General features: G+C 38.2%; 1 long non-coding RNA gene across 1 annotated transcript; it reads left to right on the top strand.

The window, feature by feature from the left end:
- Nucleotides 1-7771: 7771 nt before the first annotated feature.
- On the top strand, nt 7772-22754 carry LOC309641926. Its single transcript, XR_014252863.1, has 2 exons — nt 7772-11798; nt 19911-22754. It is a non-coding gene; the product is annotated as an uncharacterized lncRNA (long non-coding RNA).
- Nucleotides 22755-27008: the final 4254 nt, after the last annotated feature.

Here is a 27008-nt window from a genome sequence, read left to right as displayed (position 1 = left end):
ATGTTTAAAAAAAGAATAAATGCCTAAAGCACTACACTGAAATATCTATCATATTCAAATTACAAAAAATCAAAAATAAAGAGAAAATCTTGAAAGAAGTCAGAGAGAAAAAGATCTTAACTCTAGAGGAGCATAGATAAGAATTATATCTGATTTGTCTTCAGAAACCATGCATGCAAGAGGAGTGGAGTGAAATATTTGAAAGGTTGGAATTAAAGAAAGACCAACCTGGAATTCTGAACCCTACAAAATTATCCCTCAAAAGTGAAGGAGAAATAAAGACTTTCTGTGACAAACAAAATTTGAGAGAATTTGTTGCCAGTAGTCCTGGCTTGCAATACATTTTAAAAGAAGTTCTTTAGAGAGGAGGAAAGTGATATATGTCAGAAACTCAGATCTGCATAAAGAAAAGAAGAGCATTGAAGAAGGAATAACTGAAGTTAAAGTAAAAACTTTTATTTTTCTTATTCTTAATAAGATTCTTATTCTTAATTGATCTGACAACAGTTCCAAATAATGTCAACAATGTATTTGATTATGTATTCTTATGTATGCTTCTGCATAAGTGAAATGAATGACAACAAGGATACAAGAGATGGGAGGGTGGAATTAGGATTATTTCTTATTATAAGGTACTGCACTATCCATGAAGTGGTATACTGTTATTTGAAAGTCCACTTGGTTTAGTTGTAAATGTATACTGCAAAATCTAGGGCAACCACTTAAAAGGTAAAAAAAGAGTATGACTGAGATGACAAGAGAGAAGAGAAAATGAAATTATATAAAGTTTTGAGTTAAAACCACAAAGGGCAGAAAAAGAGTGAAAGATAAAAATAAAAACAAAAATCAAGGGCAATGAACAGAAAACAATAACAAATATGGTAGATATTAATCCAACTATATCAACAGTCACTTTAAACATCAAGAGTCTAAATATACCAATTAAAAGAAGTTGTCAGAGTGGATCAAAAAATGATAATTGTCTGCAAGAAACCAATTTTATTTTATCATTTTTGTTTGATTGATCATTTTGTTTTGGTTTTTATTGAAATAGAGTTGATTTACAATGTTGTGTTAGTTTCAGGTGTACAGCAAAGTGATACAGTTATACACATATATATTCTTTTAAATATTCTTTTCCATTATGGATTATTACAAGATATTGAGTGTAGTTCCCTGTGCTATATGGTAGGTCTTTATTGTTTATCTATTTTGTATATAGTAGTGTGTATCTGTTAATTCCAATGTATCCCTTCCCCCATTTCCCCTTTGGTAACCATAAGTTTGTTTTCAATGTCTGTGAGTCTATTTCTACTTTGTAAATAAATTCATGTGTACCCTTTTTTTTAGGTTCCACATACAAGCAATATCATATGATGTTCATCTTTCTCTGTCTGACTTCATTTAGTATGATAATCTCTAGGTCCATCATGTTGCTGCAAATGGCATTATTTCATTCGTTTTTATGGCTGAGTAATATTCCATTGCATATATGTACCACATCTTCTTTATTCATTCATCTAAATAGACATTTGATGGATATTTAGGTTGCTTCCATGCCTTGGCTATTGTAAACAGTGCTGCCATGAACATTGGGGTGCATGTATTTTTTTTTTAACATCTTTATTGTAGTATAATTACTTTACAATGGTGTGATAGTTTCTGCTTTATAACAACGTGAATCAGCTATACATATGCATATATCCCCAAATCCCCTCCCTCTTGCATCTCCTTCCCACCCTCCGTATCCCACCCCTCTAGGTGGTCACAAAGAATGGAGCTGATCTCCCTGTGCTATGCAGCTGCTTCCCACTAGCTATCTATTTGACATTTGGTAGTGTATATATGTCCATGCCACTCTCTCACTTCATCGCAGCTTACCCTTCCACCTCCGCATGTCCTCAAGTCCATTCTCTATGTCTGCGTCTTTATTCCTGTCCTGACTCTAGGTTCTTCAAAACCATTTTTCCATATTTATGTGTTTGCATGCGGTATTTGTTTTTCTCTTTCTGACTTACTTCACTCTGTATGACAGACTCTAGATCCATCCACCTCACTACAAATAACTCAATTTCATTTCTTTTTATGGCTGAGTAATATTCCATTGTATATATGTGCCACATCTTCTTTATCCATTCGTCTGTTGATGGACCCTTACGTTGCTTCCATGTCCTGGCTATTGTAAATATAAATGCAAAGAAAATTGTGATACATGACTCTTTTTTTTTTTTTTTTTTTTTTTTTTTTTTTTTTTTTTTTTTTTCTCATTTTATTTTTTTTTTTTATTTATTTTTTTTTTTTTAACATCTTTATTGAAGTATAATTGCCTTACAATGGTGTGTTAGCTTCTGCTTTATAACAAAGTGAATCAGTTATACATATACAATATGTTCCCATTTCTCTTCCCTCTTGCATCTCCCTCCCTCCCACCCTCCCCATCCCATCCCTCTAGATGGTCACAAAGCACCGAGCTGATCTCCCTGTGCTATGCGGCTGCTTCCCACTAGTTATCTATTTTACATTTGGTAGTGTATATATGTCCATGACACTCTCTTACCCTGTCACATCTCACCCCACCCCCTCCCCATATCCTCAAGTCCATTCTCTAGTAGGTCTGTGTCTTTATTCCCGTCATGCCACTAGGTTCTTCATGGCCTTTTTTTTTTTTTTTTTTTTTTTTTTTCCCCTTAGATTCCGTATATATGTGTTAGCATACTGTATTTGTTTTTCTCTTTCTGGCTTACTTCACTCTGTATGACAGACTCTAACTCCATCCACCTCATTACAAATACCTCCATTTCATTTCTTTTTATGGCTGAGTAATATTCCATTGTATATATGTGCCACATCTTCTTTATCCATTCATCTGTCGATGGACATTTAGATTGCTTCCATGTCCTGGCTATTGTAAATAGAGCTGCAATGAACATTTTGGTACATGACTCTTTTTGACCTATGGTTTTCTCAGGGTATATGCCCAGTAGTGGGATTGCTGGGTCGTATGGTAGTTCTATTTGTAGTTTTTTAAGGAACCTCCATACTGTTCTCCATAGTGGCTGTATCAATTTACATTCCCACCAACAGTGCAAGAGTGTTCCCTTTCCTCCACACCCTCTCCAGCATTTATTGTTTCTAGATTTTTTGATGATGGCCATTCTGACCGGTGTGAGATGATATCTCATTGTAGTTTTGATTTGCATTTCTCTAATGATTAATGATGTTGAGCATTCTTTCATGTGTCTGTAGGCCATCTGTATATCTTCTTTGGAGAAATGTCTATTTAGGTCTTCGGCCCATTTTTGGATTGGGTTGTTCGTTTTTTTGTTATTGAGCTGCATGAGCTGCTTGTAAATCTTGGAGATTAATCCTTTGTCAGTTGCTTCATTTGCAAATATTTTCTCCCATTCTGATGGTTGTCTTTTGGTCTTGTTTATGGTTTCCTTTGCTGTGCAAAAGCTTTTAAGTTTCATTAGGTCCCATTTGTTTATTTGTGTTCTTATTTCCATTTCTCTGGGAGCTGGGTCAAAAAGAATCTTGCTGTGATGTATGTCATAGAGTGTTCTGCCTATGTTTTCCTCTAAGAGTTTGATAGTGTCTGCCCTTACACTTAGGTCTTTAATCCATTTTGAGTTTATTTTTGTGCATGGTGTCAGGGAGTGTTCTATTTTCATACTTTTACATGTACCTGTCCAATTTTCCCAGCACCACTTATTGAAGAGGCTGTCTTTTCTCCACTGTATATGCTTGCCTCCTTTATCAAAAATAAGGTGCCCATATGTGTGTGGGTTTATCTCTGGGCTTTCTATCCTGTTCCATTGATCTATATTTCTGTTTTTGTGCCAGTACCAAACTGTCTTGATTACTGAAGCTTTGTAATATAGTCTGAAGTCAGGGAGCCTGATTCCCCCAGCTCCATTTTTCGTTCTCAAGATTGCTTTGGCTATTCGGGGTCTTTTGTGTTTCCATACAAATTGTGAAATTTTTTGTTCTAGTTCTGTGAAAAATGCCAGTGGTAGTTTGATAGGGATTGCATTGAATCTGTAGATTGCTTTGGGTAGTAGAGTCATTTTCACAATGTTGATTCTTCCAATCCAGGAACATGGTATATCTCTCCATCTATTTGTATCATCTTTAATTTCTTTCATCAGTGTCTTATAATTTTCTGCATACAGGTCTTTTGTCTCCTTAGGTAGGTTTATTCCTAGATATTTTATTCTTTTTGTTGCAATGGTAAATGGGAGTGTTTTCTTAATTTCACTTTCAGATTTTTCGTCATTAGTGTATAGAAATGCAAGAGATTTCTGTGCATTAATTTTGTATCCTGCTACTTTACCAAATTCATTGATTAGCTCTAGGAGTTTTCTGGTAGCATCTTTAGGATTCTCTATGTATAGTATCATGTCATCTGCAAATAGTGACAGCTTTACTTCTTCTTTTCCGATTTGGATTCCTTTTATTTCTTTGTCTTCTCTGATTGCTGTGGCTAACACTTCCAAAACTATGTTGAATAATAGTGGTGAGAGTGGGCAACCTTGTCTTGTTCCTGATCTTAGTGGAAATGGTTTCAGTTTTTCACCATTGAGGACAATGTTGGCTGTGGGTTTGTCATATATGGCCTTTATTATGTTGAGGAAAGTTCCCTCTATGCCTACTTTCTGCAGGGCTTTTATCATAAATGGGTGTTGAATTTTGTCGAAAGCTTTCTCTGCATCTATTGAGATGATCATATGGTTTTTCTCCTTCAGTTTGTTAATATGATGTATCACATTGATTGATTTGCGTATATTGAAGAATCCTTGCATTCCTGGGATAAACCCCACTTGATCATGGTGTATGATCCTTTTAATGTGCTGTTGGATTCTGTTTGCTAGTATTTTGTTGAGGATTTTTGCATCTATGTTCATCAGTGATATTGGCCTGTAGTTTTCTTTCTTTGTGACATCTTTGTCTGGTTTTGGTATCAGGGTGATGGTGGCCTCGTAGAATGAGTTTGGGAGTGTTCCTCCCTCTGCAATATTTTGGAAGAGTTTGAGAAGGATAGGTGTTAGCTCTTCTCTAAATGTTTGATAGAATTCACCTGTGAAGCCATCTGGTCCTGGGCTTTTGTTTGTTGGAAGGTTTTTAATCACAGTTTCAATTTCAGTGCTTGTGATTGGTCTGTTCATATTTTCTATTTCTTCCTGGTTCAGTCTCGGCAGTTTGTGCCTTTCTAAGAATCTGTCCATTTCTTCCAGGTTGTCCATTTTATTGGCATAGAGTTGCTTGTAGTAATCTCTCATGATCTTTTGTATTTCTGCAGTGTCAGTGGTTACTTCTCCTTTTTCATTTCTAATTCTATTGATCTGAGTCTTCTCCCTTTTTCTCTTGATGAGTCTGGCTAATGGTTTATCAATTTTGTTTATCTTCTCAAAGAACCAGCTTTTAGTTTCATTGATTTTTGCTATTGTTTCCTTCATTTCTTTTTCATTTATTTCTGACCTGATCTTTATAATTTCTTTCCTTCTGCTGGCTTTGGGGTTTTTTTGTTCTTCTTTCTCTAATTGCTTTAGGTGCAAGGTTAGGTTGTTTATTCGAGATGTTTCCTGTTTCTTGAGGTAGGCTTGTATTGCTATAAACTTCCCTCTTAGCACTGCTTTTGCTGCGTCCCATAGGTTTTGGGTCGTCGTATCTCCATTGTCATTTGTTTCTAGGTATTTTTTGATTTCCCCTTTGATTTCTTCAGTGATCACTTCGTTATTAAGTAATGTATTGTGTAGCCTCCATGTGTTTGTATTTTTTACAGGTCTTTTCCTGTAATTGATATCTAGTCTCATAGCGTTGTGGTCGGAAAAGATACTTGATACGATTTCAATTTTCTTAAATTTACCAAGGCTTGATTTGTGACCCAAGATATGATCTATCCTGGAGAATGTTCCATGAGCACTTGAGAAAAATGTGTATTCTGTTGTTTTTGGATGGAATGTCCTATAAATATCAATTAAGTCAATCTTGTTTAATGTATCATTTAAAGCTTGTGTTTCCTTATTTATTTTCATTTTGGATGATCTGTCCATTGGTGAGAGTGGGGTGTTAAAGTCCCCTACTATGATTGTGTTGCTGTCGATTTCCCCTTTTATGGCTGTTAGTATTTGCCTTATGTATTGAGGTGCTCCTATGTTGGGTGCATAAATATTTACAATTGTTATACCTTCCTCTTGGATCGATCCCTTGATCATTATATAGTGTCCTTCTTTGTCTCTTGTAATAGTCTTTATTTTAAAGTCTATTTTGTCTGATATGAGAATTGCTACTCCAGCTTTCTTTTGATTTCCATTTGCATGGAATATCTTTTTCCATCCCCTCACTTTCAGTCTATATGTGTCTCTAGGTCTGAAGTGGGTCTCTTGTAGACAGCATATATATGGGTCTTGTTTTTGTATCCATTCAGCCAGCCTGTGTCTTTTGGTGGGAGCATTTAATCCATTTACATTCAAGGTAATTATCGATATGTATGTTCCTATTCCCATTTTCTTAAATGTTTTGGGTTTGTTATTGTAGGTGTTTTCCTTCTCTTGTGTTTCTTGCCTAGAGAAGTTCCTTTAGCATTTGTTGTAAAACTGGTTTGGTGGTGCTGAACTCTCTCAGCTTTTGCTTGTCTGTAAAGGTTTTAATTTCTCCATCGAATCTGAATGAGATCCTTGCTGGGTAGTGTAATCTTGGTTGCAGGTTTTTCTCCTTCATCACTTTAAGTATATCCTGCCACTCCCTTCTGGCTTGCAGAGTTTCTGCTGAAAGATCAGATGTTAACCTTATGGGGATTCCCTTGTGTGTTATTTGTTTTTTTTCCCTTGCTGCCTTTAATATGTTTTCCTTATATTTAATTTTTGACAGTTTGATTAATATGTGTCTTGGTGTGTTTCTCCTTGGGTTTATCCTGTATGGGACTCTCTGTGCTTCCAGGACTTGATTAACTATTTCCTTTCCCATATTAGGGAAGTTTTCAACTATAATCTCTTCAAATATCTTCTCAGTCCCTTTCTTTTTCTCTTCTTCTTCTGGGACCCCTATAATTCGAATGTTGGCACGTTTAATGTTGTCCCAGAGGTCTCTGAGACTGTCCTCAGTTCTTTTCATTCTTTTTTCTTTATCCTGCTCTGCAGTAGTTATTTCCACCATTTTATCTTCCAGGTCACTTATCCTTTCTTCTGCCTCAGTTATTCTGCTATTGATCCCATCTAGAGTATTTTTAATTTCATTTATTGTGGTTTTCATCATTGCTTGGTTCCTCTTTAGTTCTTCTACGTCCTTGTTAAATGTTTCTTGCATTTTGTCTATTCTGTTTCCAAGATTTTGGATCATCCTTACTATCATTATTCTGAATTCTTTTTCAGGTAGACTACCTATTTCCTCTTCATTTGTTAGGTCTGGTGTGTTTTGACCCTGCTCCTTCATCTGCTGTGTGTTTTTCTGTCGTCTCATTTTGCTTATCTTACTGTGTTTGGGGTCTCCTTTTCACAGGCTGCAGGTTCGTAGTTCCTGTTGTTTTTGGTATCTGTCCCCAGTGGCTAAGGTTGGTTCAGTGGGTTGTGTAGGCTTCCTGGTGGAGGGAACTAGTGCCTGAGCTCTGGTGGATGAGGTTGGCTTTTGTCTTTCTGGTGGGCACGTCCACGTCTGGTGGTGTATTTTGGGGTGTCTGTGGCCTTATTATGATTTTAGGCAGCCTCTCTGCTAATGGATGGGGCTGTGTTCCTGTCTTGCTAGTTGTTTGGCATATGGTGCATGACTCTTTTTGAATTATGGTTTTCACAGGGTATATGCCCAGTAGTGGGATTGCTGGGTCATATGGTAGTTCTATTTTTCGTTTATTAGGAACCTCCATACTGTTCTCCATAGTGGCTGTATCAATTTACATTCCCACCAACAGTGCAAGAGGGTTCCCTTTTCTCCACACCCTCTCCAGCATCTACTGTTTGTAGATTTTTTCATGATGGCCATTCTGACCGGTGTGAGCTGATACCTCATTGTAGTTTTGATTTGCATTTCTCTAATGATTAGTGATGTTGAGCATCCTTTCATGTGTTTGTTGGCTATCTGTATATCTTCTTTGGAGAAATGTATATTTAGGTTTTTTGCCCATTTTTAGATTGGGTTGTTTGTTTGTTTGTTTGTTTTGATTTTGAGCTGCATGAGCTGCTTGTATATTTTGGAGATTAATCCTTTGTCAGTTGCTTCATTTGCAAATATTTTCTCCCATTTGAGGGTTGTCTTTTCATCTTGTTTATGGTTTCCTTTGCTGTGAAAAAGCTTTTAAGTTTCATTAGGTTCCATTTGTTTATTTTTGTTTTTATTTCTGTTTCTCTAGGAGGTGGGTCAAAAAGGATCTTGCTGTGATTTATGTCACAGAGTGTTCTGCCTATGTTTTCCTTCAAGAGATTTATAGTGTCTGGCCTTACATTTAAGTCTTTAATTCATTTTGAGTTTATTTTTGTGTATGGTGTTAGGGAGTGTTCTAATTTCATTCTTTTACATGTAGTCCAGTTTTCCCAGCACTGCTTATTGAAGAGGCTATCTTTTCTCCATTGTATAGTCTTGCCTCCTTTATCAAAAATAAGGTGACCATATGTGTGTGGGTTTACCTCTGGGCTTTCTATCCTGTTCCATTGATCTATATTTCTGTTTTTGTGCCAGTACCATAGTGTCTTGATCACTGTAGCTTTGTAGTATAAGCTGAAGTCCGGGAGCCTGATTCCTCCAGCTCCATTTTTCTTTCTCAAGATTGCTTTGGCTATTCGAGGTCTTTTGTGTTTCCATACAAATTGTGAAATTTTTGTTCTAGTTCTGTGTAAAATGCCATTGGTAGTTTGACTTTTAGTTTTTTTGATCTTTGCTATGGTTTCCTTCATTTCTTTTTCATTTATTTCTGATCTGATCTTTATGATTTCTTTCCTTCTGCTAACTTTGGAGGGTTTTTTGGTTCTTCTTTCTCTAGTTGCTTTAAGTGTAAGGTTAGGTTGTTTATTTGAGATGTTTCTTGTTGCTTGACGTTAGATTGTATTGCTATAGACTTCCCTCTTAGAACTGCTTTTGCTGCATCCCATAGGTTTTCAGTCATCGTGTTTTCATTATCATTTGCTTCTAGGTATATTTTGATTTCTTCAGTGATCTCTTGGTTATTAAGTAGAGTATTGTTTAGCCTCCATGTGTTTGTATTTTTACAGATTTTTTCCTGTAATTGATATCTAATCTCATAGCATTGTGGTCAGAAAGATACTTAATACAACTTCAATTTTCTTAAATTTCCCAAGGCTTGATTTGTGACCCAAAATATAATCTATCCTGGAGACTGTTCCATGAGCACTTGAGAAAAAAGTGTATTCTGTTGTTTTTGGATGGAATGTCCTATAGATATCAATTAAGTCCATCTTGTTTAATGTTTCATTTAAAGCTTGTGTTTCCTTATTTATTTTCATTTTGGATGATCTGTCCATTGGTGAAAGTGGGGTGTTAAAAGTCCCCTACTCTGATTGTGTTACTGTCGATTTCCCCTTTGATGGCTGTTAGCATTTGCCTTATTTATTGAGGTGTTCCTATATTGGGTGCATAAATATTTACAATTGTTATATCTTCTTCTTGGATTGATCCTTTGATCATTATATAGTATTCTTCTTTGTCTCTTGTAATAGTCTATTTTAAAGTCTATTTTGTCTGATATGAGAATTGCTACTCAAGCTTTCTTTTGATTTCCATTTGCATGGAATATCTTTTTCCATCCCCTCATTCTCAGTCTGTATGTGTCCCTAGGTCTGAAGTGGGTCTCTTGTAGACAGCGTATATATGGTTCTTGTTTTTGTATCCATTCAGCCAGTCTATGTCTTTTGGTTGGAGCATTTAATCCATTCACGTTTAAGGTAATTATCAATATGTATGTTCCTATTTCCATTTTCTTAATTGTTTTGGGTTTGTTATTGTAGGTCTTTTTCTTCTCTTGTGTTTTCTGCCTAGAGAAGTTCCTTTAGCATTTGCTCTAAAGCTGGTTTGGTGGTGCTGAATTCTCTCAGCTTTTGCTTGCCCATAAAGGTTAATTTCTCCATCGAATCTGAATGAGATCCTTGCTGGGTAAAATCATCTTTGTTGTAGGTTTTTCCCTTTCATCACTTTAAATATGTCCTGCCACTCCCTCCTGGCTTGCAGAGTTTCTGCTGAAAGATCAGCTGTTAACCTTATGGGGATTTCCTTGTATGTTATTTGTTGCTTTTCCTTTGCTGCTTTTAATCTTTTCTCTTTGTCTTTAATTTTTGATAGTTTGATTAATATGTGTCTAGGCATGTTTCTCCTTGGGTTTATCCTGTCTGGGACTCTGTGTGCTTCCTGGACCTGGGTTGCTGTTTCCTTTCCCATGTTAGGGAAGTTTTTGACTATAATCTCTTCAAATATTTTCTCTGGTCCTTTCTCTCTCTCTTCTCCTTCTGGGACCCCTGTAATGCGGATGTTGTTGCATTTAATGTTGTCCCAGAAGTCTCTTAGGCTGTCGTCATTTCTTTTCATTCTTTTTTCTTTATTCTGTTCCACAGCAGTGAATTCCACCATTCTTCCAGGTCACTTATCCATTCTTCTGCCTCAGTTATTCTGCTATTGATTCCTTGTAGTGTAGTTTTCATTTCAGTTATTGTGTTGTTCATCTCTGTTTGTTTGTCCTTTAATTCTTCTAGGTCTTTGTTAAACATTTCTTGCATCTTCTTGATCTTTGCCTCCATTCTTTTTCTGAGGTCCTGGATCATCTTCACTGTCATTATTCTGAATTATTTTTCTGGAAAGTTGCCTATCTCCACTTCATTTAGTTGTTTATCTGGGGTTTTATGTTGTTCCTTCATCTGGTACATAGTCCTCTGCCTTTTCATTTAATCTATCTTTCTGTGAATGTGATTTTCGTTCCACAGGCTGCAGAATTGTAGTTCTTCTTGCTTCTGCTGTCTTCCCTCTGGTGGATGAGGCTATCTAAGAGGCTTGTGAAAGCTTACTGATTGGAGGGACTGGTGGTGGATAGAGCTGGGTGTTGCTCTGGTGGGCAGAGCTCAGTAAAACTTTAACTCACTTGTCTGCTGATGGGTGGGGCTGAGTTCCCTTCCTGTTGGTTTTCTGGCCTGAGGCGACCCAGCACTGGAGGCTACAGGCTCTTTGGTGGAGCTAATGATGGACCCTGAGAGGGCTCACACCAAGGAGTACTTTCCAGAACTTCTGCTACCAGTGTCCTTGTCCACACGGTGAGCTACAGCCACACTCTGCCTTGGCAGGATACCCTCCAGCACTATCAGGTAAGTCTGATTCAGTCTCCTATGGCATCACTGTTCCTTCCCCTTGGCACTGATGCGCACACTACTTTGTGTGTACCCTCCAAGAGTGGAGTATTTGTTTCCCCCAGTCCTGTCAAAGTCCTGCAATCAAATCCTGCCAGCCTTCAAAGTCTGATTCTCTGGAAATTCTTCCTCCTGTTGCTGGACCCCCAGGTTGGGAAGCCTGACATGGGGCTCAGAACCTTCACTCCAGTGGATGGACTTCTGTGGTATAATTGTTCTCCAGTTTGTGAGTCACCCACCCAGTGGTTATGGGATTTGATTTTATTGTGATTGTGCCCCTCCTACCATCTCACTGTGGCTTCTCCTTTGTCTTTGGATGTGGGGTATCTTTTTTGGTGAGTTCCAGTGTCTTCTTGCCGATGATTGTTCAGCACTTAGTTGTGATTCCAGTGCTCTCGCCAGAGGGAGTCAGTGCATGTCCTTCTGCTCCGCCATCTTGAACAAATCTCCTGCATTTTTTTTAAGGTAAGCGTCTAATGATATATTTTCTTTAAAAGTACTCTTTTAGATATTTCCTGTCCTTAAGATGTTGTGGACAAATAACCTGAATTCTGCTTCTGTTAAAGCAGATGCGGAAACGAAATGAGCAAGGTTAGTCCTGACATCTACTGTCAGAACTTGAGTATGAACTGCTTTACCACAATCCACCTGCTGTAATGAGCAGGGCATTGGGTAACAATAGGGGCAGATGTAGGAGTGATTGGAGTAGAGCATCACCCAAATCTCCATTATCCTGCAAAGGGGAGGAAGGGCATCCCTCAGCACTTCTTGAGATAAACATGTTGAAGATTTTGGAGGCAGAAAATAAACAAATGTCAAGAGGTATTTGTCATTCTCACCCAGGAGTCTTCCTCAGGCTCTTGTGTCTTTAACAAACCTCTGACTTTGTTTCTCTTGTAAATGCTCATGTCCCTGGTGCTCTAAAGAAAATGTAGATACTGGGTTTCAGAATAATATTAGGGGAGGGAGAGAGGAAGGGAAAATAGAAGCTTCCCTGACCTTGGTCTTTCTCCTGCCCTGGGGCTTTGCTCTGTGCTAAAGTGACTGTCTACCTTTTGTTTGTTATCTTTATCTTCCTCTGGATTTTCCACCCCAACCTGGGAAATGGCTATGGAATGATGTCACCAGGCTATTTTAAAAGGTGTGCATCCTGTGAAGGCTCACAATCCGTCACCTCACAGTCGCTTGTGTGTCTCATGAAGAGCTGTCCCCCAGACTGGGGAGAAGAGACCCAGAATGGATAGTCTTCAAGGCGAAGAGAAGCACACTCATCCTTGCTGTGGGCAAAGGACAGCAGCAGTGTTGCGATTGTTTTTACACAAGGACTTCTGTAAAAATAGAGAACGGCCCTGTCAGTATCCGAAGTCTGGTCGCCGTTGTTGCCAACCCAGGGGAATGTCACACGGGCCTGTGAGGATGGACTACAGCAGTGGTCCCCAACCTTTTTGGCACCAGGGACCGGTCTCATGGAAGACAAGTTTTCCATGGACTGGGGGCAGGGGGGTTGGGGATGGTTCAGGCGGTAATGCCAGTGATGGGGAGCGCTCGCCCGCCACTCACCACCTGCTTTGCGGTCCAGTTCCTAACAGGCCGAGGACTGCTACCAGTCTGCAGCCCAGGGATTGGGGACCCCTGGACCAGAGGACTCAGGAGCCGTTAGTGAAAACCATCAACCCCGCCCCCCACCCCCGTCCCCCCAACACAGCTGATGTTTCTACAGGGTTTTCTGGTCTTGCTCTCTCATCCTTGTTCCTTGCTCTGGTGCTTCCCTTGTCTGATAGATACACCCTCCCTCAGAACTACAGGCTTGTTCCTAAGTACTCAGAGGACTAACTATGCCCCCACGTGGAGAACACAGAGAAATCCTCTAGCTTTTTGCACTCTTACTCATTTGTTTTCAAGGCAAATCAAATAGGCTAATTTAACTGTCACACTTCTTTTGTTTTTCTATTTTTACTCTAGGTTATTTGAGTATTTAAAATGGGATTCATTTTTAAACAACAAGGACCTACTCTCTAGCACCGGGAACAATGTTCAATATCTTGTAATAACTTACAATGAAAAAGAATCTGAAACAGAATAGATACATATGTATAACTGAATCACTTTGCTGTACACCTGAAAGTAACACAATATTGTAATTCAACTCTACCTCAATGAAAAAAATGGGATTCATTTTAGGAAAGATTGTTGGTAGTAGCCAACATCCTTCATGGAAGATATTTAGGGTAAAATCATAAGAAGACTTCTCCTTTTATTCATACAGATATAATCAAAACACTCTGAACAGCTGCTCTTATTTGGTTGGCACTTTTTGGGAACCCACAATATGCAATAATACTTTTAAAAATCAGTTTCATAGGAGACCACTGGGTGTTCATTGAAACAAAAAATCTTTACAAAACATGTCAGAGGAGGTGGGACTGGCGAGCTGATTAGCTGTTTTCACTCACCTGATGCTGTTCTGTGTGGTGATCAGTGCAGTACAGCAGTTAGAAGCATAAACCCTGGCCTCATAGGGCCTGCGTTCAAAGCCCTGCTCTACCCATCAGGCACTGTATGAGTCTATGGGTGATTTCTTCATACTCTGTGACTCAGTTTCCTCAGCTATAGAATGAGGTAGTAAGTAAAAATACTTAATGCTTTTCCTGGCACTTTGCAAGTTCTCAATTTATATAAGCTATCACTATTGTTATATGTAACATGTTACTGGTCATATCCTATCTTATTATAAAAGAAACATCCCAAATCATTGGCTTGTCTTTCCCATTGAAGTATTGTAAATTAAGAAGTGCTGGGTTTAGAAAATATTTGATTGACAAGGAATCTCCTTATTTAGAGGATATTAGTGTTCCCCTAATTTTCTCTAGGAAGGATATTTTTAATATAACTTTGTTTCATCAACAAAAAGACATTTTTTTCAAAGTCTGGACCCTATTGCAAACCCTCCACCTCTCTGTGCTCCCCTGCTGCATTTGTTAGCCCCCGATGAGTCTGTCCAGTCTTTTTATTTTTTTATTGAAATATAGTTAATCTACCATGTTGTGTTAGTTTCATGTACAGCAAAGTGATTCAGTTTTATATATACTGTATATATATGTGTATATATATTCTTTTTCAGATTCTTTTCCATTATAGGTTATTACAAGATATTGAATATAGTTCCCTGTGCTATGCAATAGGACCTTGTCATTTATCTATTTTATATATAGTAGTTTGTATCCGTTAATCCCAAACTTCTAATTTATCCCTCTCTCCTCAACTTTGGTAACCATACATTTGTTTTCTATGTCTGTGGGTCTGTTTCTGTTTTGCAGATCAGTTCATATGTATCATTTTTTTAGATTCCACATATAAGTGATATCATAATGATATTTGTCTTTCTCTGTCTGACTTACTTCACTTAGTATGATAATCTCTAGTCCATCCATGTTGCTGCAAATGTCATTATTTCGTTCCTTTTTATGGCTGAGTAATACTCCATTGTGTGTGTGAACCACATCTTTATCCATTCATCTGTCAATGGACACTTAGGTTGCCTCCACATCTTGGCTATTGTAAACAGTGCTGCAATGAACACTGGGACACATGTATCAAAAAAAAAGATAATTTTTTAAACTTTTGCTGTCTCAGTTCTGTTTTATTTTGTTTCTTTGTTTTTGCTTTCCTCTAGGATTTTAGTCTCTTTTGCACTCCTCTGTTCTTCTCATTTAAGCTCGTTTCCCAGGCCTCCATCTCCTGTTTTTGTTGCTCAGTCTGGGGCCCTGACCCCCAGGATTGTAAGCAGGGTCCCCTCTAGGCCTCACTGTGAAGAGAGGTCACAAGAGGGCAGTGTACAGAAAGAGAACATGCAATGGTTTGGCCATCAGCAGTGGTCCCTTTCCCAGTGAGGGACAGGGGAAAGGAAGAGGAATGATGTCAACTGTTATTAAATTGAAAACATGTGAACGCCCAGCACTGTCTCCTTTGCCCAGCCCCACTGCCTCTGTGAGTTGTGTTCACTAACCTGGTGTTCACCTGGGACCCAGGATGAACACCTACATTTTCTGAGGCATTTTAAATTTATTCATTTGGCATTTTCCTCTTCTTTAAAGTATGGGTAAGAACATATTAACTAATTCTAGAAGAAATTTAGAAAAACATGTGTGTGCACCTTTCTCCCCCTTCCCCCAGTTGTTAGCCATTCTTTGTCACCTCTGATATTTGTCACCAGTGGAATAGTATATAACTCTTTTTGCCTTCTCTGCCCTGGCCACTGCCCTGTCTTTCTTACCTTTTCTGAGCCCTCCACTTGATCTACTACACAGTGTTTCCTCCTTTCTTCCTTACCTTCTTAACCAGAGCTCCATTAGATTGAGGGCACACTGGATTTTTCTGGAGCACACTGAGTCCCAATTGGCCTTTGGGTGGTAAAAGATCCCAGTTAATTGACTCAGCTGATGGTGGTTCATTGAGGCTTGATTCAGTACTTGGTACTAGTCAGCTTCATGCCCTTCAATGATGTGTAAAGAAAGAGAGAAAATTAACTGGGAAAGTGGTTTCATGTTACTGTTGCCTGTCGTTGTCAGTTACCCCTAGTATATATGGTGGGACTCCTAATGTCCTAGATGGCTCAGAAAAAAGTCCAGCACAATCCACTGCACTACAGAACCCTCTGCATTTCTGGTGTACCAATATTTTTCCAGCTATTGATGCCCCCCCTTTTTTTTTTAGTTTTAAAACATATCTCCTATAGGCATATTCAACCAGAAACCAAGTATTCATTTGGAAACCAAGAGATTCCACTATTTCATTGTCCATCCAAAATGAGATGACTTGCAACATTTTCTTAGTCAAATTTTTCCCTCAAATTGTCTGTTCCAAAAGCCCAAGTCAGATGGCATCAATAGCAAGGGATTTACTTCAGAAATTGCTGCCACTCTAAATATCGAAGCTTTTAAAAATACATATAGCCTTTGAACCAGCACTTTTTAAAATTAAGTTTTATTGGAGTCTGGTTGCTTTACACAGTTGTGTTAGCCTCCACTGCACAACAAAATGAATCAGCCGTACACATACAGAGATCCCCTCCCTTTTGGACTTCCCTGCCATTTAGGTTACCACAGTGCATTAGGTAGAGCTCCCTGTGCTATGCAGTATGTTCCCATCAGTTGTCTATTTTATACATAGTATCAATAGTGTATATGTGTCATTCCCAGTTTCCCAATTCCTCCCACCCCTTTCCCCCTTGGTATCCATACATTTTGAACCAGCACTTTTACGTCTAGTAATTTATCTTAAGGAAATCATTAATCCTAAGAAAACAAATACTTAGCTGAAGAAGTTTATGGCAGTGCTATTTATAGGAGTGAGTTTTTTAAGACAGTCTAACTGTAGAATCTAGAATACCTCTATCCAAAGGAATTCTATGCCACCATTAAAAAATGATATTGACATAGGAATGTTTATTGACATAGGAAAATATCTTGATAAATTGTTAAGTGCAAGAATTAGGTTAAAGGTATCTGTATAGAGTATGTACAATATGCTCCCATCTTTGGAAAATACATACATATATGCATAGAAAAAGTCTGAAAAGTTTTCAGACAAAATGCCAATAATGGTTAATTCTTGGGTGGGGGAGTTATGAGAATTTTAATTTTCTTCTATTTCTTAACTTCAATTTATTTTCCAATGAATGAGTAGTAATTATATATATTTTTAAAACTTCCCCCCAAAATCACCACTGCTCTTGTGAGAAGCACCAATGGATATGATTTCAGTCCTTATGCTCTGAGAAGCGTGCAAGGTATTGTCAGAAACTGTGGGACAAATGTAGAGAACAGACGTATGGACACCAAGAAGGGAAAACCACGGTGGGGTGGGGATGATAGTGTGCTGAATTGGGCGATTGGGATTGACATGTATACATGACATGTATACACTGATATGTATAAAATTGATGACTAATAAGAACCTACAGTATAAAAAGACAAACAAACAACTAATACTAAACTTTCTTTGGGTTATTTGTATGGAAATATGTTAATATAAATGTTTCAGACATTACATGAAATTTCTAAAAATCTTATATGTTCTGGCATAATGTTATAAGTCATAATTCTAGTTATTACTTTAAAATGTATATCTCAGAAATAACTAAAAAAAAAAAAAAAGAAAGAAACTGTGGGATGTGAAAGAAGTGTACGTGAAGGTCGTTCAGGGGGTTTTGATTTATAAAGCACCCACATAACCTTGTTATCAAACAGATTTAATCTTATTAAAGAAATCTATCTAGGTGGATTCATATTTTGCAAAATATTTTCCTATTGACAGAGAATATTTTCCTACTGACTCATCAGTGTTTAATGGCTCTGTGTAAATTGCATTAAGCACTACAACATTCTACTACACAGTTCTTCAACCCATAACAGCACTTGAACCTACAATAATGCTGTTCTCAAGGAAGATGAGGTTAAAGAGGTTCTGTTGGCTCTGAGCATGAGCAGGAATTAGGAGGCGAACTCAAGGCGATGAAGGAAGTGTGAATGGGGAAGAGTCATTAGAGTCTCCAAACGCAGACAGTCTCCTGTCCTGCCCCACTCTTGGCATATGAGGACCAGAGGTTCAAAGATCTGGATTCAAGTCAAGCCACATGAATGTTAAACATGTAAATAAAAATCTGAAATCTCTCTAAAAGTTATTACATTTTAAGACAATCATGTATATACAGAGCATTACATTAAACGACAAGCACACTCTTTTTACCTAAAAACAAAACAAAACAAAACCAAAAAACCCACACCAACTTCCTAGTAATTTACTTTCTCACCATAGTACTTCAATTTCTGATGGATTTTGGCACACCTATTGCATGTTAACCTATAAAAGAATTTCACTTAAAGGCACCAATAGAGTTTCAGCTGACAGATGGACGCTTAGGAGAATAACTGAAAGTCATTGACAAAATTGGAATGAGCCCAAGGTAGAGAATGGAAAAACCCTAGCTTCTATAGATGTTTTCCAGACTTCTTTGAGTTCAGGATCGTCTTATTTAATTCCTAAAGTGGCAATTCCTAGCACCCTAGGATCCCTGAACTCTGCAGAGGAAATGATTCAGAAGCAAAGGGGAATAAGTCATCTAACAATCAGAATTAAGCCTCATGTCAGTAGGTGGCATGGATACATGCGCTTAGTCAGCAAACATTTATTGAGCACTTCCGTAATAAATCATGGGACCCAAAGATGATTTCCTAGACAAAGATGCGACTCAAGATCATTCATTCAGTATGTGTCCCCTTTAGCTCATAAGCACTCTATGTACCTAGTCCAGTTTGAATGAACCTCAAGGGCAGCAGTGAGAAAAGAAGTGACAATCGTGCAGCATACAGTGTAGGGATGTGTCTGTGTCAAAGAGGAAGAGGTGCCAGCAGAATTTAGCTTTCCTTTCTTTCTGGGGGTCTTTGCCTTGAGAGCCCAGGAAACACTGCAGTCATCTCCTTTTTCCTTGTCAGCTCTGTTTTTCCAGCCTCTATCCTCTCAATTAAACTATGGTACCTAGAAGAATTTCTCTGATTCATCGTACTCAGGATGACCATGGGAGCTACAGGTGGGTATAGGAAGAAAGGAGGCTGCAGGTGCTATTTGGCCTACTAGGAACTGCCTCAGTGCTCATGGACTTGAGATGTAAAGCTTCATCAGGGTGCAAGAGGCCAGGTATTTTCCGTGTGTGTTGAGAAGCAGAGAGAAGTCTAAGATAACTAAATGAGAAACTCTGGTTATTCTACTTTCCCCTTTGCAAAGAGTTAACTCTCTAAATGCCAATGTAATTTTTGTGTCTTCTCTTACTAAAATTATTGATGAAATATATCATTTTATTTCTTGCCTTAGCAAATAGAACCTTTCCAATAAATATTCAAAGTGTGTTATGGTTCAAGAACAATGTTTAACTCTAAGCAACTGAAGATGTCTAAGAATATTAAAATCACTTTAGAAGTTGTTATGATTGTTTACTTGTCATTTTTCCATAAAATTAGAGTGCTGACTGTGAAAAACAAAAATCTGATTATTTGAAGGTTCCAATTATTTGGATTACTATTATTCTAACCTGACTTCCCTGTTCAGGAACTTGAGGTAAACTTGAAACATAAGGGTTTTGGGAAACTAAAAGAATGACTAATTGCTAGATAAAGAGAGGCTCAAAATGTTTTTGCTTTTTTGGGGGTCAGATTTCTTTGCATTACATCAGATCATTGAAAAATATTCCAAACAAGCTATGAATGGAAAAAAACTGGAAAAACACAGAGAAAGTCTAATTGTTGAAATGGTATTTTCACATTAATTTCATAAAAGAAATCATTAGGTCAAAGTGATTTTATGTGGATTAAACTGTGCTACATAAACTGCCATGGGTTTAAAGAAGAGATAAAAAGGAAAAAAAGTAGCCCAAACAAAAGAGAAATGGGTCAAGAAGAAGTTAAGTAATTTATCTAAAGTTCAGCAATACACTAGACAACAATGGAAGATTCTTATACTGAGGATGGCATTCTTCACTGCTTTCCTCACCTCTTGGTTATTGTGTATTTCCTGTCATTTTAGGAGCAATCTATTCCCGCCGGGTCCGGATGGACAGTCATTCTGGTCTGGCTGAACCCACATGCACACCTGTGCTCTCACACATCTTCTCTTCAACGTTGACCAACCAGGCAGAGTGAGCTGTACTCAGCGTATTCCTCAAATGCTGTTTGGATGGTGTTGTAAAAAAGACACACACTGTTGTTTGTTTCACATGTTCTCAGCACCTGAGCATTGTGGAAATTACTGTTTCTGGAGACAACATCTGTTCTTATTAAAGAGAAGTCAGGTGTTCTCTGGAGCCAGCTAGGTGTTTCATTAAATGTGATCTATGCTGCAAGGTACAAGGCATATCATTTATTCACCTTGAGATGTTATCATGAATGTGCATTTGTGTAAGTCTAATGGCTATAATACAGTGCCCTAAAACAGGATCTTTCCATTTAAGAGCTATTTCACTATGGGTCTGAGAAAGTTCCATTTCTCAGGAACTAGTTAGCTCAATGGCCGTCTCTCTTTTTTAAATGTGGTAGCATATCTTAAACATATGTATATAAGCGTGTGTTTACATATATAATAGGGGCATGGACTAATACAAGATAGGCATTATGAATACTCGGAAGTCCTGCCACAGTGAGCTTTCTTCCAAGAAATGAGAAGCAGAGTTGCTTCTGGCAGTTACATTTTAAGTCAAAACACTACCAAGATGAGCAGTCAGTCCCCTTAAAGAAGAAGAGTGACTCCCAGGCTGTGGCATGTGGGCCACAGAAGACCTCCAACTACAGGGTGTGTAATTGACCAAGGGTCTATCTTCCTGCCCACGGGCTGCTGCAGCCAATCACTAAGCCAGGCAGGGGCACTAAGGCAGATCCATTCTGGGGAGTCAGGCGAATTCCTCCTTCAGCCCACTTTGCCTCTAATCACTTCCTCCTACTGTTCCCCCGCCCCCTCCCCCAGTGGCTTGGATGAACTTCCTGAGCCTGTGTGACAGTCTTCCACTCTCCCTTCTCTCCCTTTCTCCTTCATTCGGGGTCAGACTTGTCTTGTGGTCCAATGGCCTTCCCAGCCTTCCCTGGCTCCTTCCCCCCATTAAAATCCATGCCAGTTTAATCCCATCTTGACATCTGCTTCCTGGACTAACATAAAATGAACTGTAACTTGGTCAATTAGCATATTAATACAATTAAGGGAAAATGTTACTCTCAGAAAGAGGTTGGTCAGTGTAGAGAGCTCTGCAAAGGGTGCCAACATCTTAGCTCGTGCTCATCTGACCAGAGAAGATGACAACATTCCAGCCCAAAGATCATCTTCACTGTGATGTGTCTTGTGCCATTAAGTATTTCGTTCCTCTGACTAACACGACTGACTCTGAGTTCATCCTCCCCGACCCAATGTTCAGTTGACTATATAACTTCTTAGTAGGTCTCTCTTTAAGGAGGAATCGCATACATGAACTAGAGTCCACAAGGGAATTCTTGGGGATTTTGAGAACTGCATACTAGAGACTCAGAGCTGTGTCTACCGATTGGACCATCTATCACCAACAGCAGGATCTCTGGATGCCTGAGTCAAGGCGAAGGGCAGCCTGGTCTCTGTAGGGGTGATGGGGCAGGCACTGGGGAGGAAAACTTGATGGTGTCTGGCATGTATACAGCAAGTAGTAAATGTTGGCAGTCATTCTTGTTATTAGGTTATGGATATAATTGCCATCTAGAGGGAGAAATTTTAAGGTTGTCTTAGCTTCCCAGGACTGCCATAAAAAAGTACCACAAATTGAGTGGCTTAAAATAACAGAAAATGATTGATTCACAGTGCTAGAGGCTAGAAGTCTAAAATCAAGGTGTTGGCAGGGTTGGGTTTTTTTTCTGAGGGCTCTGAGGGAGAGTCTATTCCATGTCTCTCTCCTATTTTCTGGTGATAGTCTTTGGCATTCTTTGGCTTGTAGATGCATCATTTCAATCTCTGCTTCCATCTTCACATTGCATTCTCCCTGTGAATCTCTGTGTTTTCACGTGGCCATTGTCTTCTTATAAGGACAACAGTCATGTTGGATCAGGGGTCTACGCTACCCCAGAGTGAACTCTTCTTGACTTATTACAGCTGTAACTGCCCTATTTCCAAATAAGGTCACCTTCTGAGGTACTGGGGGTTAGAACTTCATCAAATCTTTCTAGGGGACACAGTTCAACCCATAACAATCCGATTTTATAGAATCACCAGATTCTATAAAATTCCTGAGACTATAGTTCCATAATAGATGATGAATATAAACTGGGATGCAATTAGGGTCATTACAAACTTTACAGTTGATATTTGTTCAAATTGACTTAAAGGAGGGGTGGGATAGAGAAGAGAGGAAGAGAGGAGTGGGACCCAGAGAAGGAGGGGGCCCACAGACTGAGTGCATCTCTAATTTCTACACGACAAAGGATTTCCTTGCTGCCCTTGAACTCCTGACAGATTTACGATGAGGATTGTGCCCTGAGTCATTTTCTACCCACGCCCCTGCCCAATCGGACACACACACTTTGTCCAACAATCCAGTCTCCACATATTTTCTTCTAATCCCTTTGCCTCATACGCTTTGTCTCTCCAGTCTGTCTGAGAGGCTAATGCAAATAAAATATATCTACTGTGCTGTAATATTTGAATAATGAAAAAGCACTTCTAGTCTCCTCGTTCACATTTTCTGGCAATGTTAGATTGCTTGCTCAATTTTAGCGTATTAACTATGGGCAACATACATTAACTCTGTTTTACCTCTTTATTTTGTGACATTAACATTTAACTTTCAGATAATCACTTAAATGTGCACCCCTGGAAAATATGGCTGATAATTACCTCAGTATTTACATTCCTCAGGGTGAAGCACAGCAATTTGAGTGGATACTGTTTAAGAATTAATATGGATAGATGAAAATGACAGAGAATTCTAAAATGGCCCAGTGGCTTAGGGAGAATAGCAATCTCCAGCAATCCCTTGTGTTTGATTTTGAAATAAGAAAAAAAAAAAAAAAAGCAAGGCAGCTGTTGGACGCTCTTCGGCTACTCTGCATTTACGGAATTTTCCACTGGGTTGTATGTATTCAGATCACATACACAATGAGATTTCCTGCAGTGACAGTACAGATAAAAATGCTGTGCAACTCGGTGATAATTGAGCTCCATTTAGGCAAACCGTCAACTGGTGCATTTTTATATTTTCTCAGAAGCCTGGGAGATGCTTTTGTGTTCATGTCTTAAATATGAATTCATTAGCACTCAAAGAATAATGGGATGTGTTCTGAAATGCATTTTAATGAGAAAGAAGCATGAACAGGCTTTCAGAATTCATGCTTCAATATCACTTTAAAGCTATTAATTAATTAGAGGTTATTTCCTCAAATGTAGGAGTGAATAAACCTTTTCCTTCTATTTGCTAGGAGTGTTTTTCCCAAAGCCTGATAACATATTTTGAATATCCATTGTTTCAACCTATTATTATTATTATTGTTATTGGGTTAGAGTAGAAGGTTTAGGATCTCTTAACCACAGAAGGAGAGGCTGGGGAGAAAGGAATATTAAGGTAATCCTTTTTTCTAATTTTTTTTTTCTTTTTTTAGTTCAAGGTATGACCTAGAGTCAAGATGAAAGATTGTGTACTGTCCATGAAATATCTGTGGTTCTCACCACTCCCAGTTACTAAGCACTGATGTTATCTAACCCTTTGTGGCATATCTGTTGGACTTTTAAGTCTTTCTAGAAGATAATCTCCTTGGTGTGCAATACTATGCTGGTAGAATTGTTGGATTTTGACTCACTGCATATCTGCAAAGCCGACTTGAGGGCTCCTCGAAGATGTGGAAACTAGTGCAAATATGCTTGGATATTTGCAAGAAGTAAGCAAGAAGTCGGCTATCGCAAGGAAAAGATGGGCATAACACTGAAGCTATGAACACTTAAAATGTTTCTTGTGATAAACAAGACAGAAAATGTCTAACACAATTGAAAATGTCTAACACTAATTTCCAAAGAAATAAGTGATAAGCTAGATGCCTTTCCAGATGCCTTAGCAAAGAAAATCGTTATTAAAATATTGTATAAATTCCCAAAGCTGAAACAAGCCTAAGAGGAATATAAGTTACCTTAGGAAAGAGAAAGACTCTCTTCTGTCTACTCTCAGTAACTCATGCCATCTTTTCACATCTACATCATTCTCTGGCTCTCTGTATACCCACATTAAAATGGTAGCCACTAAGCTAATGTGAATATTTAGACATAAATGTAAATTAATTAAAATTAAATGAAATTTAAATGGTTCTGAAAAACCTAGGGGCAGGACAGGAATAAAGACACAGACATGGAGAATGGACTTGAGGACAAGGGGAGGGGGAAGGGTAAGCTGGGACGAAGTGAGAGAGTGGCAGGGACTTATATATACTACCAAATGTAAAATAGATAGCTAGTGGGAAGCAGCCGCATAGCACAGGGAGATCAGCTCGGTGCTTTGTGACCACCTAGAGGGGTGGGATAGGGAGGGTGGGAGGGAGACGCAAGAGGGAGGAGATATGGGGATATATGTATATGTATAGCTGATTCACTTTGTTATAAAGCAGAAACTAATACACCATTGTAAAGCAATTATACTCCAATAAAGATGTTAAAAAAAAAAGAAGTAAAAGAAATGTAACCATGATACATTTGTATAGTGAAGTGTAGTTGGTATCTTGAGATACTTGGAGTCCAAATAATGGGCACTTCATAGGGATAATTTAATTTAATCTTCATTTAATCTTTTAACAGCCTTATTATTTAACTGTTTATCACATTTGCCATGTTGTGGTATGTTAACTTGTTTGTTCATATCCTTTGCTATATAGTATTCCATTAAATGAATATGCCACAATTTATTTGGAAAAAAAAATTAAATGAAATTTAAAATGTAGTTCTCAGTTTTGTTTGTTTTAATTTTCCCTCTGTAATATTTAGTTTGATGAAAAGAGCAGAAGATTAGGAGTCAAGAGACCTGGGAGGTAGCCCAGGGTGTGCAACTGACTGGAAATGACTTTGGACAAGTAAACTATATTCTGAGTCAGTTTCCTTGACAGTCAAAAGATAAGTTTCCATATTCAGGGCTGATATTTACTTGATATGCTCCAGGGTGGCCACACTGTTTTTTAAATTATTGAAATAGTCTCACACCAGTTGGTAAACAGCACCCCTTCTCCAGCCACCCCCAGATCCACTCCTGGGATCCTCCCATCTGCTGGTGAGGTAAAATTGGAAGGATTAATGCCTGAAACAATACAGGCCTCCCAGGACCCTGCTTCAGCCCACAGCTGGCATTCATTCTGATCATCAGTTTTCATGCCATAATGCTTATTAAATATTTTGGATATATACGCATCCTGCATGCACCCAAATATTGTGTACAACAGTCCCATTTATTGTGTGTATAGGTTGTTTGTTTGGCTCAGTTTAAGTTTGAAGTGTAGACTCAAAGTTGGTAAATTATTTAAGATATATATTATATCAGGCTTTCAGCAAACGAGTCAAAAAGCCTCGTCCTTCTGAGGAGTGGGAAGGGAGGAAAATGAGGACAGGTTTGTAGCATTCACATTCTGGAATGCTCTCCATATATTGATAGCTATAAGTTCTGTGAGCAAATTCATGTTGTTGAATCACTCTATGTCAATAGCCAGCTTTGCCTCTTAAAAGTATTTAGGTAATGGGTCGCTGTCCTAAAAAACTAGAAAAAAGGGTTTAAATTATCATCTTTGACATTTAATACATTTCAAGATTATTGAACCAAATTCTCTTCCTATGACTCACTTTATACTTCCTAAACCAACATTAATTTACCTTTTAAGATACCTGACAACTTCGAGGAAAGAAGTATAGAGCATATAATAATTTATTCATAAAGTTCCAGTCATTGCTGTTTTTAAAAGACAAATCTGTTAGCTTCTCATTCAAAGGTCAGCCTCTTCACCCTCCTTTTAATGTTAAAAATGCAATTTCTACAGGACTAAGAAGGAACAATTTTTAGAATATATATATATTTTTTAATTGAAGTATAGTTGATTTAAAATATTATATTAGTTTCAGGTGTACAATATAGTGGTTCCATATTTTATAGATTATACTTCATTTAAAGTTATTATAAAATAATGTCTATATTTCCCTGTGCTGTACCATACATCCTTGTTGCTTATTTATTTTATACATAGGAATTTGTGTCTCTTATCCTCATACCCTTATTCTACTATTGGGTGGGCCCAAAAGTGCCATCGGTTTTTTAAGTAAAAATAAAAGACACATGTTTCTTTTTCGCCAAGAACTTTATTGAACAATATACTCACCGTTTTGTTCCACTACCTTCTGCCATTTTGCAGGCAACTTCATAATTCCATCTTCCCAAAACTTTTTATCTTTTTGAGCAAAGAACTGTTCCGGGTACCTTTTACAGTCTTCCAGGGAATTGAAGTTTTTCCATTAAAAGAACTTTGTAAAGACCAAAATAAATGGAAATCCGACGGTGCAATGTCTGGTGAATACGGTGGGTGAATCAGAACTTCCCAGCCAAGCTGTAACATTTTCCCCTGGTCATCATGGAAACATGCAGTCTTGCGTTATCCTGATGGAAGATTATGCGTTTTCTGTTGACTAACTCTGGACACTTTTCATTGAGTGCCACTTTCAGGTGGTCTAATTGGGAGCAGTACTTGTTGGAATTAATCATTTGGTTTTCCGGAAGGAGCTCATAATAGAGGACTCCCTTCCAATCCCACCATATACACAACATCACCTTCTTTGGATGAAGAACGGCCCTTGGTGTGGTTAGTGGTGGTTCATTTCGCTTGCCCCACGATCTCTTCTGTTCCACATTATTGTACAGTATCCACTTTTCATCACCCGTCACAATTTGTTTTAAAAACAGAGCGTTCTCATTACGTTTCAGTAGAGAATCGCATGCGGAAATACGATCAAGAAGGGTTTTTTTGCTTCACTGATGTGGAACACAAACATCAAAGAGACTCACATAACCAAGCTGGTGCAAATGATTTTCAACGCTTGATTTGGATATTTTGAGTATGTCAGCTATCTCCTGCCTGGTATAACGTTGATTGTTCTCAGGTATTG

The sequence above is a fragment of the Balaenoptera physalus genome, assembly GCF_965194825.1.
Source record: "Balaenoptera physalus genome assembly, chromosome: 13".
NCBI classification, from domain to species: Eukaryota; Metazoa; Chordata; class Mammalia; order Artiodactyla; family Balaenopteridae; genus Balaenoptera; species Balaenoptera physalus.
Note: the sequence above shows the minus strand (reverse complement) of the source record. Positions and strands in the feature narration are given on the sequence as shown.